Source organism: Myxine glutinosa, chromosome 6, assembly GCF_964187855.1.
Source record: "Myxine glutinosa chromosome 6, kmMyxGlut1.1, whole genome shotgun sequence".
NCBI lineage: Eukaryota > Metazoa > Chordata > Myxini > Myxiniformes > Myxinidae > Myxine > Myxine glutinosa.
Genome location: NC_136266.1, coordinates 48,176,261 through 48,188,999, shown reverse-complemented (window position 1 = coordinate 48,188,999; position 12,739 = coordinate 48,176,261). Strand labels below are relative to the sequence as shown.

The 12,739-nt window shown below is 49.0% G+C and overlaps 1 protein-coding gene across 1 annotated transcript in view; it reads right to left on the bottom strand.

The window, feature by feature from the left end:
* Positions 1-12,739, bottom strand: part of LOC144892601 (uncharacterized) — a 1,198,808-nt gene that overhangs the window by 501,808 nt on the left and 684,261 nt on the right. The window lies entirely within an intron of this gene.

Below are 12,739 nucleotides of genomic sequence, written 5' to 3'. Positions count from 1 at the left end.
GTGAAACAGATAGGTTTTGAGGGAGGTTTTAAAGGCAGGAAGAGAGTCAACATGTCGAACAGAGGAAGGCAAGTCATTCCAGAGCAGAGGTGCAGCAAAGGAAAAGGATTTCTCACCAAACGACTTGGTGCTGGTGCGCGGCGGCTCTAAGGTCATGGAGTCGTCGCTTGAACGAAGCCGTCGCCGAGATTCATAGAGAGTGAGCAAATCGGAGAGATAGTGAGGTCCCGTTCCACACAATGATTTATAACATAGTGTGCAAATTTTGTATTGCACACAAGCAGAGACAGGCAGCCTTATGTATGTTATTTAACCACAGGTCGCTTCTGCAACAGCATTTTGCATTGACCATGAAAGTTCATTTCTCAAGTATAAAACTATTTAATAATTAAGCGTCCCCCTATGCCTATAGGATAGGGTGAGGCTTATACCTTGTGTAGGGTTTGTTTCTACTTTTAATGCTCCTCAGAGTTTCTTACACCCCCAAGGTCTGAGGAGTACAAAATCACCATTGAGGTTGTTTTTTTCTGCCAATGTCTGAGCTTTATCTCGGAGCCAGCTGGGACTTTCAGAATGAAAATTTGCATCAATAATGGGAATAAAAAGTTTATTTTACCTAATTTAAGGTCATGACCTAATTTCAGACATTTCTACATTATTCACCATCACTTCATTAAGTTTTGTCTGATTGGTATGAAATTGCCCTCGCTAGATAGCCCAGAGGAAGCCGCATTTATGCTTTATTTACATTACACACCTCTGGGTTAAAGATCAAGGCCAATTTATTTGACCTAATTTAAGGTCATGACCTAATTTAAGGTCATGACCTAATTCCAGACAGTTATACATTTTTCACCATAACTTGATTGAGGTTTGTCCGATCAGTACGAAATTGCCCTCACTAGAAGGCCAAGAGGAGTCCGCATTTATGCTTTGTTTACATTACACACTTCTGAATTACGTAAAGATCAAGGCCAATTTATTTGACCTAATTTAAGGTCATGACCTAATTACAGCCATTGTTACATTTTTCACCATATCTCGATTAGGTTTTGTCTGATCGGTACGGAATTGCCCTTGCTAGATAGCCCAGAGGAGTCCGCATTTATGCTTTATTTACATTATACACATTCAGGTTAAAGATGAAGGTCAAATGTCGGTCTAAAAAGAATAACACATTTTTCCCCAAGATGCAAAACCTCAAAGACCGATTGGCCTTCCAGGATGTTCTTGCATCATCATCGTGGACCTGCACTGAAGTTGTGTACATGATATTTGATTAGTGTATTTCACCTATTTTTTTCAGATTGTGACCTAATTAACAAAAACACCTTTTTGATCATAACTTGAATAAGTTTCCTCTGATTTTCATGATGTTGAGTTTTATGGATAGAATGTAGATGGGGACACATTTTCCGAATTTACATACACTCTATCCTTAAATGTTGAAGGTCAAGGTCATATAGCAGTCCAAGAAGAATATGGCTATCATTGAATCACGGGTGCCGGGAGAGCCTTACCCTTTGCAATCGCAGATAGCTGATTGTCCTTGCAATTAGATTGCGTGCTTTTGCTGTAGTATAGTATTTTGTGTGCACGAGGTTCACACCTTCAGGTATACTTATTAATTTGTCCAAGGTTATTAGCTCCCGTTGGACTTAGTCCGAAATGGGGGCTTATGGATTTGGTCTTGTCCGTCCGTCCGTCCGTGCATCCGCAACCATATCTCAGAGATGTATGGACTGATTTTGTTCATACTTGGCAAAAAGACATCATTTTGTTTCACGATGCGATCAAAGATGGCCGACTGGTGGCCATTTTAGTTGTAAAAAAAACCTGATGTTGAACACGTCCTCAATCATTTTGGACATGCATTTGCTTATGTTGTTGAAACTTGACACACAGATAAGGAATTATGGCTTACATAAGCACGTCATTATTTTTCAAGATCAGATCCAAGATGGCCGACTGGCGGCTATTTTGTTACTTAAACGTGTCTCCAACAATCTCTCGGACATGCATGGTCCGATTTTGTTCAAACTTGGCACAAGCACAGTACATGATGGCATACACGTGCACCTCACTTTATTTTGCGATCTGATCAAAGATGACCGACTGGTAGCCATTGTAGTTGTAAAAAAACCTGATATTGACCACATCCTCAACCCTCTCTCAGACATGCATTTACTGATCTTGTTCAAATTTGGCTCACAGATAATGAATTATGGGTTATATTTGCATGTCATTTGTTTTCGAGATCAGATCCAACATGGCCGACTGGCAGTCATTTTGTTACTTAAAGGTATCCACATCCATTTCTCGGAAAAGCATTGACCAATTTTCTCGGAAATGCATGGAGTATATATACAGTCACGTGAAAAAGTAAGTACACCCCATGTAAAGTTTTGACTTTTTCAACATATTTCAACATACAGCTATTTGATCTTAATTTCAACAATATTGATAGATAACGGTGATATTGTAGTGCGATGCTACGCGCACGACTTGCTTACCAAGAAGGGAAGCGGACAACGCAGGTGATAAGAAAGAGTCTTTATTGGAAGAGCTCCACTGTAACACTGAGGAGCTCGGGGCTGCGAGCCCCGTGTATATCCCGAGGCCACGCCTACCCCTCGGGCGTGGCCGACGCCCACTTGGTGCGCGGAATGATGCCATCACGCCAGTGAGCTTTCGTGTCCGCCACACGCGCCCCCCCAGAATTCCCGCGCACCTGGAGGGCCAGTTTGCGGGGCAAACGGATGACCCGGCCGAAGCGCCCTCTGGCGACTGGCGGCGTCCGGGGTGCAGGGATGCCAGCTGGGATGCCTCCGGCTGCACCCGGGATGGGTGCAGGACCGGGGGGCAGCGTGCCGGCGGGCCTGGGCGGTGCCGGGGGTCCGCCCGCAGGGGGGCGGCCCCGACGCGGGGGCCGAGCCACCGGCGGTGGGTGGTCCACATCGATGTGGGCCGGCTTGAGGCGATCCACTGAGACGCTGTCGGGAGTACCGCCAATGTCCAAGGTGAAATGTTTCACCCCGGTCTCCAGCACGCGGAAAGGCCCGTCGTACGGGGGCCGCAGTGGTGTCCGGTGGGCGTCGTGCCGGACGAAGACATACTCCGCGGTGCGAAGCTCCAGGGCGATGTGCATAGGCGGGTGCCCGTGGTGCGCCGTCGGCACCGGGGCGAACCTCCGGGCTGTCTCCTGCAGCGCGGAGCGCTCCTGCGCCGCGGACCATGGTGCCGTGGGGTCGGGGAGGAACTCGCCCGGCACCCGCAGCGGTTGTCCGAAGACCAACTCCGCCGCGGATGCACGCAGGTCATCCTTGGGTGCCGTCCGGAGGCCCAGCAGGACCAAGGGGAGCCTATCGACCCAGCCGCCGTCACGGAGGGTGGCCCGGAGCACGGCCTTCAACGAGCGGTTGAACCGCTCGCACAGGCCATTGGCCTGGGGGTGGTAGGCCGTGGTTCGGTGCAGCTGGACCCCGAGCCCCCGCGCGACCGCCCCCCAGAGCTCCGAGGTGAACTGGGGGCTACGGTCAGACGAGACGTCCGAGGGGGCGCCGAACCACGCGACCCAGGTGACGATGAACGCCTGCGCGACGTCCGCCGCCATCGTCGCCGCCAAAGGCACGGCCTCCGGCCACCAGGTGGTGCAGTCCACCATTGTGAGGACATGGGTGAAACCCTGCGAGGGGGGCAGTGGTCCCACCAGGTCCACGTGAACGTGGTCGAACCTACGTTCCGGCACCGTAAACGGGGCCAATGGGGCCTGGGTGTGTCAGTGCACCTTCGCACGCTGGCACGCGAGGCACGTCCTGGTACAGCCGCGGACGGCCTTCCGGAGGCCATGCCAGACAAACTTGTCGGCGACCAACCTCTGGGAGGCCTTCGTGCCCGGGTGGGACAGGCCGTGGATGGCTTCAAAAACCTGGCGCTGCCAGCCTGTGGGCACGATGGGGCAAGGCCGCCCGAGGGAGACGTCGCACAAGAGGGCCGTGCCCGCGCCATCAAACGGCACCTCGGTGATGCGGAGGCCCGTGACGGCGGTCCGCAAGGCCTGGACGCCGGGGTCGGCGGCCTGGTCCAACGCCATCCGGGCATAGTTGATGCCAAGGTGGACTGCGTGGGCGACGGACCGGGAAAGGCAATCCGCCACCGGGTTGTCCTTCCCCGCGACGTGCCGGATGTCCGTCGTATATTCGGACACGGCCGAGAGGTGACGCTGCTGCCGGGCCGACCACGGCTCGGCGACCTTGCCCATCGCGAAGACCAGTGGCTTGTGGTCGACGAAGGCCGTGAACGCACGGCCCACGAGCAGATGGCGGAAGTGCCTGACCGCCAGGTGAAGCCCGAGCAACTCGCGGTCGAAGGTACTATAACGGCGTTCGGGCGGGCGAAGCTGCCGGCTGAAGAACGCCAGCGGTTGCCAGGCACCACGCACCCATTGCTCGTGCACCGTGCCCACCGCGTAGTCCGAGGCGTCGGTGGTGAGGGAGATCGGTGCATCGGGCGCCGGGTGCGCGAGCATGGTGGCGTTAGCCAAAGCGAGCTTCGCGCCCGCGAATGCCGCGTCCATCTGCTCGGTCCAGGTTACGTCACCTTTGCCCGGCTTCCCTCGGAGGGCCTCGTGCAGGGGGCGCAGGAGCTGGGCGATGCGGGGCAGGAACAGATGGTAAACGTTTACCATGCCCAGAAACTCCTGGAGCCCCTTGATCGTGCGGGGGTGCGGAAACCCCTTCACCGCCTCCACCTTGGCCGGTAGGGGGACGGCCCCGTGCCTGGTGACGCGGTGCCCCAAAAAGTCGATATCGGCGACGCCGAACCGGCACTTGGCGGGGTTCACGATGAGGCCATGCTGGCCCAGGCGTTCGAAGAGCATGCGGAGATGGTGGAGGTGGTCTTTGCGGGACGCGCTGGTGACGAGGATGTCATCCAGGTAGACGTACACGAAATCCAAGTCACGCAGGACGCTGTCCATTAGTCGCTGGAACGCCTGAGCCGCATTCTTCAACCCGAAGGGCATCCGAAGAAATTCGAAAAGTCCGAATGGCGTGATGACCACCGTCTTCGGGATGTCCTCTGGCCTGACGGGGACCTGATGGTAGCCGCGTATGAGGTCCACCTTTGAAAAGAAGGACATGTCCGCCAACCGGGCAGAGAAGTCCTGAATGTGGGGGACGGGGTAGCGGTCGGGGGTGGTGGCGTCGTTGAGGCGCCGGTAGTCCCCGCACGGTCGCCATCCCCCGCCGGGCTTTGGCACGATGTGGAGCGGCGATGCCCAAGCACTCTCGGAGCGCCGCACGATGCCGAGCCGCTCCAGCGTAGCGAACTCCGCTTTAGCTACCGCGAGCTTCGTCGGCTCGAGGCAGCGTGCCCGGGCGTAGACCGGTGGCCCGGCGGTGGGAATGTGGTGTTCCACCCCGTGCTTGACGGCCCCCACCAAGAAGGTGGGCCGCGTGAGGGCCGGGAAGCCGGCGAGGAGGCGGGTGAATTTGTCCGCTGCCGGAAGCGTACAGATCAACCTGGCCGGAACCGAACCGCTCAGCAAGCCGCTCGATGAGCCGCTCCGGGAGCTGCTCAACGAGGCGGGCAGCGCGCAAGCGAGCGAGCTGAACGTCTCGGCCTGGACGAGCCTTCTGTGCTTTATGTCCACCAACAGGCCATTGGCACACAGGAAGTCCGCGCCAAGCAGTGCCATAGGCACGTCGGCAGTGACGAACGACCACCGGAAAACCTGCCCTCCGAACCGCAGAGAGAGGCAGCATTTTCTGTATGTGCGTATGGACGTACCGTTGGCAGCAAGCAGCGCGGGGCCCCGGCCCGCGGTCTGCTTGTCGGACGTACCGGCGGGAACGACACTCACCTGCGCTCCCGTGTCGCACAGGTAACGGCGCCCAGATAAGGTGTCCGTTATGAACAGTAGGCTGTTTGAACGGCCGGCGCTCAGTGCCACTACCGAGGGCTGGCCCGGGCGTTTCCCGACCTGCCAACTGAGCACGGCGGGCGACACTGCCGAGCCTCGTGGCCGAACCTGGTGTGAAACCGGCACCAGGCTTGCGGTTTTTTCCGCGGCGGCGGAGATGGGCGTGGCGTGGCGTATGCCATGAGGCACCCGTCGGGGTAGGGGTGGTCACCCGCAGGAGGTTCAGCGGCCACGAGGTGCATCGCGTAGTAGGGGTGGTCACCCGCAGGAGGTTCAGTGGCCACGCGGTGCGTCACGTAGTAGGGGTGGTCACCCGCAGCAGTTTCGGGCTCGGAGTAGGGGCGTGGAGCCGCAGCCGCCACAGCCCCGGGAGCCGCGACAGCTGCACCGAAACTCACCCGCGTGTCCAAAGCCGCGAAGAACTTGTCGGCCTCGGCAGCGAGAGCTCGGGGTTCCGTTATCACGGAACCGGCCAACGCGAGGCGTACTCGTGCCGGCAGCTGGCATCGAAATAACGCTCGGAATAGAAAATCCGGGGTTTCGTCGCCCATCAGCGACAGCATATGGTCCATTCGGACCGACGGTCGCGTGTCGCCGAGCTCGGGGAGGTCCAGGAGGCGGTCGGCTCTTGCGTCCTCCGTGAGGCCAAACGTGGCGAGGAGGAGACGCTTGATCACCTCGTACCTGTGGTTGGCTGGTGGGTTCCTCAGGACAGACACGATGCGGGCGGCTGTGCCGGGCCCGAGGGAGGCAACCACGTGGAAGTACATGGTCTCGTCGCTCGTGATGCGCCGAAGCTGAAATTGGGCCTCGGCCTGAACGAACCAGACCTTGGCCTGAGCTTCCCAGAACTCGGGGAGTTTGACCACAACTGCGTTGTTTGCCATTGCTATGGCGTATTCGGTTGGTCAGCTACGGCCAATCCAACGTCGAGGTCACCAAATGTAGTGCGATGCTACGCGCACGACTTGCTTTCCAAGAAGGGAAGCGGACAACGCAGGTAATAAGAAAGAGTCTTTATTGGAAGAGCTCCACTGTAGCACTGAGGAGCTCGGGGCTGCGAGCCCCGTGTATATCCCGAGGCCACACATACCCCTCGGGCGTGGCCGACGCCCACTTGGTGCGTGGAATTATGCCCTCACGCCAGTGAGCTTTCATGTCCGCCACAATATAATATAACAAATATCATGAAACATTTACATTTTGTAGTCCATTGTATAATTTAAATAAACATAAATGCAAATTTCGCATGTGGAAAAAGTAAGTCAGAAAATCTGACTGTTTCATGATATTTGATACACCCTTGGCTCTCATAGGTGGTATTGCCCCCTTTGGCAGAAAAAACCTCAAGTAGGCATTTCTTATAACTGTCTTCCAGTCTCTGACATCGACTGGGAGAAATTTTTGCCCACTCCTCCATGCAGAATTCTTTCAGCTGTGCGATGTTTGAGGGGTTTCTTGCATGCACAGCTCGTTTCAAATCCCCCCACAACATCTCGATGGGATTTAGATCCGGGCTTTGACTTGGCCATTCCAGAACCCTCCATTTCTTTCTTTTCGGCCATTCCTTGGTGGATTTACTGGTATGTTTAGGGTCATTGTCATGTTGTAAGGTCCACTTTCGGTTGAGCTTCAACTTTCCGACAGATGGCCTCACATTATCCTCAAGCACCCTCTGGTACAATGAAGAATTCATAGTGGATTCTATGATGGTGAGCAGCCGAGGCCTTGATGCAGCAAAGCTGGCCCAAACCATATTTCCACCACCATGCTCGACAGTTGGTATCAGGTTCTGATATCAGGTTGGTATCAGGTATCAGGTTAGCGCAGTGGGCTGTTGACGCATTATCAACGGAGGTCCGTGGTTCGAGCCCCACATTGAGTCAGAATTTTTTCACACTTAGCCCCTCGCAGCAATTTGATTCCTGTTTCTAAAATTTGTATTTGAATTAATCTTCAATGCATTTCTACTTATTCACACATACGCATGCATGTACTTACGCTAACATTTGGGGTCTGCTTCACAGGCACGTAAGACATCGGCCATGATAAACTCGCAGTGTTAAGTGTGGAAAAGTTCTGAGGAGATTGTGGCTGGCTCAATAGCGCAGTGGGCTGTTGACGCGTTATCAACGGAGGTCCGTGGTTCGAGCCCCGCATTGTCAGAATTTTTTCACACTTAGCCTCTCGCAGGAATTTGATTCCTGTTTCTAAAATTATATATATATATACAGAAGATTTTGTTTTGTCATCCGACCAAAGATGGCCAACTGACAGCCTTTAACTCCATACCGCAAAATTACTCAAACCACGGTGAGGACGATGACATTTTATGTATTTTCCTTTTCGTTTTGCTTGGAAAGTTAGTGATTCTTAGTATCTACAAATGTGTGCAAGGGATCGAATAGCTGACTTATACCCCCTTACATAAATTATGTTGCATGACAGTTTAGTAATAATCTCTCTGTAATAAGAACTACACTGGTTTTGCTGTCATGTAGCAATAGCAGAGTATCCACAGTAGTGTAATAATGTTGCTTCTGGGACACCTCCGTTTAACATGGGAAATCCCTATCTAATGTCATTTACCCCCTTGTCTTTTTCAAAAATCATAAACACCTCTATTTCTCCCACCCTCATCTTTATGAAACTTTTGTCTGTAGTACCTATCCTTAATGTTGTTCATTAGACCACTCAAACACTACAAATATTTGTTTTCTCTTATAGACCTATCATCCTTCTTCTACATATCATCTGGCAGATTAATCTTTGACCCATTCACTTCCATATTGCCCCTAAAGACCTCTATTTCTCTCACCCTGTTCTTTACGAACCTTCTAACCTTTTGACATGCTATCCTTATTCATTAGACCACTTAAACACCTGTGATCCTTCTGACCTTATGAACCTTTTAACCTTTTACTCTTAATATCATCTGGTGAATATAACCCACTCAAACAACGACCCTACAAATATTTGTTTATGCGTGGGAAATAATTTAATTCTCTTGCCACTCTCTTCACCATCTAATATATTAACAAAAAATATGTTTGAGTTTGGTTCTTTATTAAGATATTTTAACTGAGCTAAGATAAAATGGTAAACCTCCCTCAATGTTCTTGTTTGAGCGCCTCCAGTGCCACACACTTTTTGGTAGGCTCTGCCCACTTTTTGTTAAGCTCCGTCCACTTTTTGGTAATCCACGCCCACTTTTTGTTAAGCCACGCCCGCCTTTCTACTAAGCCCCGCCCACTTTTTGTTAAGTCACGCCCACTTTTAATAGGTCCCGCCCACTTTTTGTTAAGCCCCGCCCACTTTTTGCTATGTCCCGCCCCCTTTGCTAAGCTCCGCCCACTTTTGCTAAGTCCCACCCACTTTATAAACTCTTCAGCATTGTATCATTTCCAGGTAAAACATTACATCATTTTCAGGGAATTTCCATCACATCATTTCCAGTTAAGACACGCCCAGGGAATTTCCACAGGAAATGACACACACCCAGCCCTTCTTATAAAAGGCACCGACCACACAGGCTTTTTCAAACACGCTTTCTGCTTCACTTGAGAATGGACTCCTATGCCGAAATGGAATGGGATAACTTTGCTATTCCTTGGAGTCCTACTACCTGTGTAGAACTCAACCTTCAGATTGATGAACTGGACTCGAACCTCTTATCAATGGAGGTAAGTTTGTTTATTTATTTATTTATTTATTTAATTTTTTTTTTTTTTTTTTTTTTTAGATGAGACTCATGTAAGAGTTAACAAAGTTTATTTTAATATTCATAGAGCTTGATTTATACAAATAAAAATATTGTATTAAATTAATACATTGTTATTTTCTTTCACAGGAAATTGTATCTGAGATACGAAATGAAAATTCTGCTTTTAACACAACTTGGGATGAAGTTATTTTTTTGTTTGAAGACATTTTGAACAACCAAGACCCCCAGAACGAGTTCTACCTTGATGACCCAGCCAAAGAGTTATACCTTGGAGATCCACAAAATCCTGAAAAAGAGTTTTACCATGATGATACTTGTTGTGAGTTATCAAAACAAAACCCACTGAACAAGTTCTACCTTGATGAGCCAGAATACAAGTCATACATTGGAGACCCACAAATTTCTGAAAATTGGGAAAGGGGAGTTCTCCCTGATGGTCCGCAGTTATACTATGTGAGACACATCATAGAAACCCTAAAAAATTGGGCAAGGAGAGTTCTCCCTGATGGTCCGCAGTTATACTATGTGAGACACATCATAGAAACCCTAAAAAATTGGGAAACGGGAATTCTCCCTGATGGTCCGCAGTTATACTATGTGAGACACATCATAGAAACCCTAAAAAATTGGGCAAGGAGAGTTCTCCCTGATGGTCCGCAGTTATACTATGTGAGACACATCATAGAAACCCTAAAAAATTGGGAAAGGGAAGTTTTCCCTGATGGTCCGCAGTTATACTATGTGAGACTTATCACGGAAACCCCAAATATTTCTGAAAATTGTGGTTCTACCTTGGGGACTTGGAAATATGGTTATATTTTTGGAGACTCGGAATGGGGGTTTTGTTTTGATGACTCAGAATGTGATACCTATCTTGGAGGCTCAACAGGAATGTGGTTATACCTTGGGAACTTGGAAAGTTGGTTTTATTTTGGAGACTCTACCTGTGGGGTCCATCTTGGAGACTCTTTGGATTCTAAAGCAATGAACAATGTTCTTTGTTTAATGACGCTTGATTTAAGCAATATCAAGAAAGTTCGAGGAAGAAAATGCTGGAAAATTCTTTCTTCCCATTTCTACTTCTTCAAACTTGAAAGCCTTGAAAGACAGAATTGGAAGAAGAGGAAAAAAAAAAAAAATGAAATACATATTTTTAAAAAAGAAGAAAAAAAAGATTATGTTAGGGTTTGGGTGGGATTTTGAATGTGAGGGTTAGGGATGGGGTTGGGTTAGGGTTGGGATTTTGAATGTGAGGGTTAGGGTTGGGGTTGGGTTAGGGATGGGGTTGGGTTCGGGTTGGGATTTTGAATGTGAGGGTTGGGGTTGGGTTAGGGATGGGATTGGGTTAGGGTTGGGATTTTGAATGTGAGGGTTAGGGATGGGTTGGGGTTGGGTTAGGGATGGGGTTGGGTTAGGGTTGGGATTTTGAATGTGAGGGTTAGGGATGGGGTTGGGTTAGGGATGGGGTTGGGTTAGGGATGGGGTTGGGTTAGGGATGGGGTTGGGTTAGGGTTGGGATTTTGAATGTGAGGGTTAGGGATGGGGTTGGGTTAGGGATGGGGTTGGGTTAGGGATGGGGTTGGGTTAGGGATGGGGTTGGGTTAGGGATTGGGTTGGGTTAGGGATGGGGTTGGGTTAGGAATGGGTTGGGTTAGGGATGGGGTTGGGTTAGGGATGGGTTTGGGTTAGGGATGGGTTTGGGTTAGGGATGGGTTTGGGTTAGGGATGGGGTTGGGTTAGGGTTTGTATATTATTATGACTCACTCACACATACACAAAAGTTAAGCCCCAACTGGAAAGTTGAGGGATTCTGTGTTTGGGGTTCACAGATTTAAAAACGTATCCCCATTATACACACACAAAAGTTAAGCCCCAACTGAAAAGTTGTGGGATTCTGTGTTTGGGGTTCACAGATTTAAAAACGTATCCCCATTATACACACTCAAAAGTTAAGCCCCAACTGAAAAGTTGTGGGATTCTGTGTTTGGGGTTCACAGATTTAAAAACGTATCCCCATTATACACACACAAAAGTTAAGCCCCAACTGAAAAGTTGTGGGATTCTGTGTTTGGGGTTCACAGATTTAAAAACGTATCCCCATTATACACACACAAAAGTCAAGCCCCAACTGAAAAGTTGTGGGATTCTGTGTTTGGGGTTCACAGATTTAAAAACGTATCCCCATTATACACACACAAAAGTTAAGCCCCAACTAAAAAGTTGTGGGATTCTGTGTTTGGGGTTCACAGATTTAAAAACGTATCCCCATTACATTTTATTTATTTATTTATTATTTTCAAGGGTATTATCTGCTTACTTGTGTTTTTTGTAATTCTTGTGAGTAAAATGAACCCAAGATTTCTTCTCCATTTAAATCATATAATTTGTAGGTCCAAGGGACTGTATCCATTACATCAACGATTTTAAATAATTCATTAGTCCATCTCTTTGTATAACCTTTCTCAAAATGGCTTTTCCATTTGTATATTCTTACAATATCACCAACTTTAAACTTGGGCTTTCTCAAATTAATCTCCTTTTCATATTCTAATTTTGTAAATGTTTCTGATGGTTTTGATTTTGTTGATGAATGAACTGTATTATTGTAATTATCTACAATATCCTGAATTAAATACACCCATTTTTGAGAACTGAGTTGTGTGAATTTTTTATATAATTTCTCTTTTAAAGTACGATTAAAACGCTCAATAACAACTGCCTTTCCTTCATTAAAGGTGCTGTATAATTTAATACCCTTCCCCTTAAGAAATTTCATGAATATTTTGTTATAGAACTCTGTTCCCTCATCAGTCCATAACTTCTTTGGTTTCCTTTTATCCCGATCAAATATTCGCTTAAAGGCTAACATTAAAGTATCACCCCTTTTATTTTTTAAAGGGACAACCCAGGCAAATCTACTCCTCAAATCAATAACGGTTAAAGCATACCTGTATCCCCTGTCATTATTCAATTCAATTAAATCAGCGGACCATATGTGGTCGGTGTATTTAGAATAAACCTTCCTTCTTTTAAACTTTGTGATTATAGGTTTGTGTAATTCTTCAGCCAAAAGCTCCTCAGTCTTGATGACA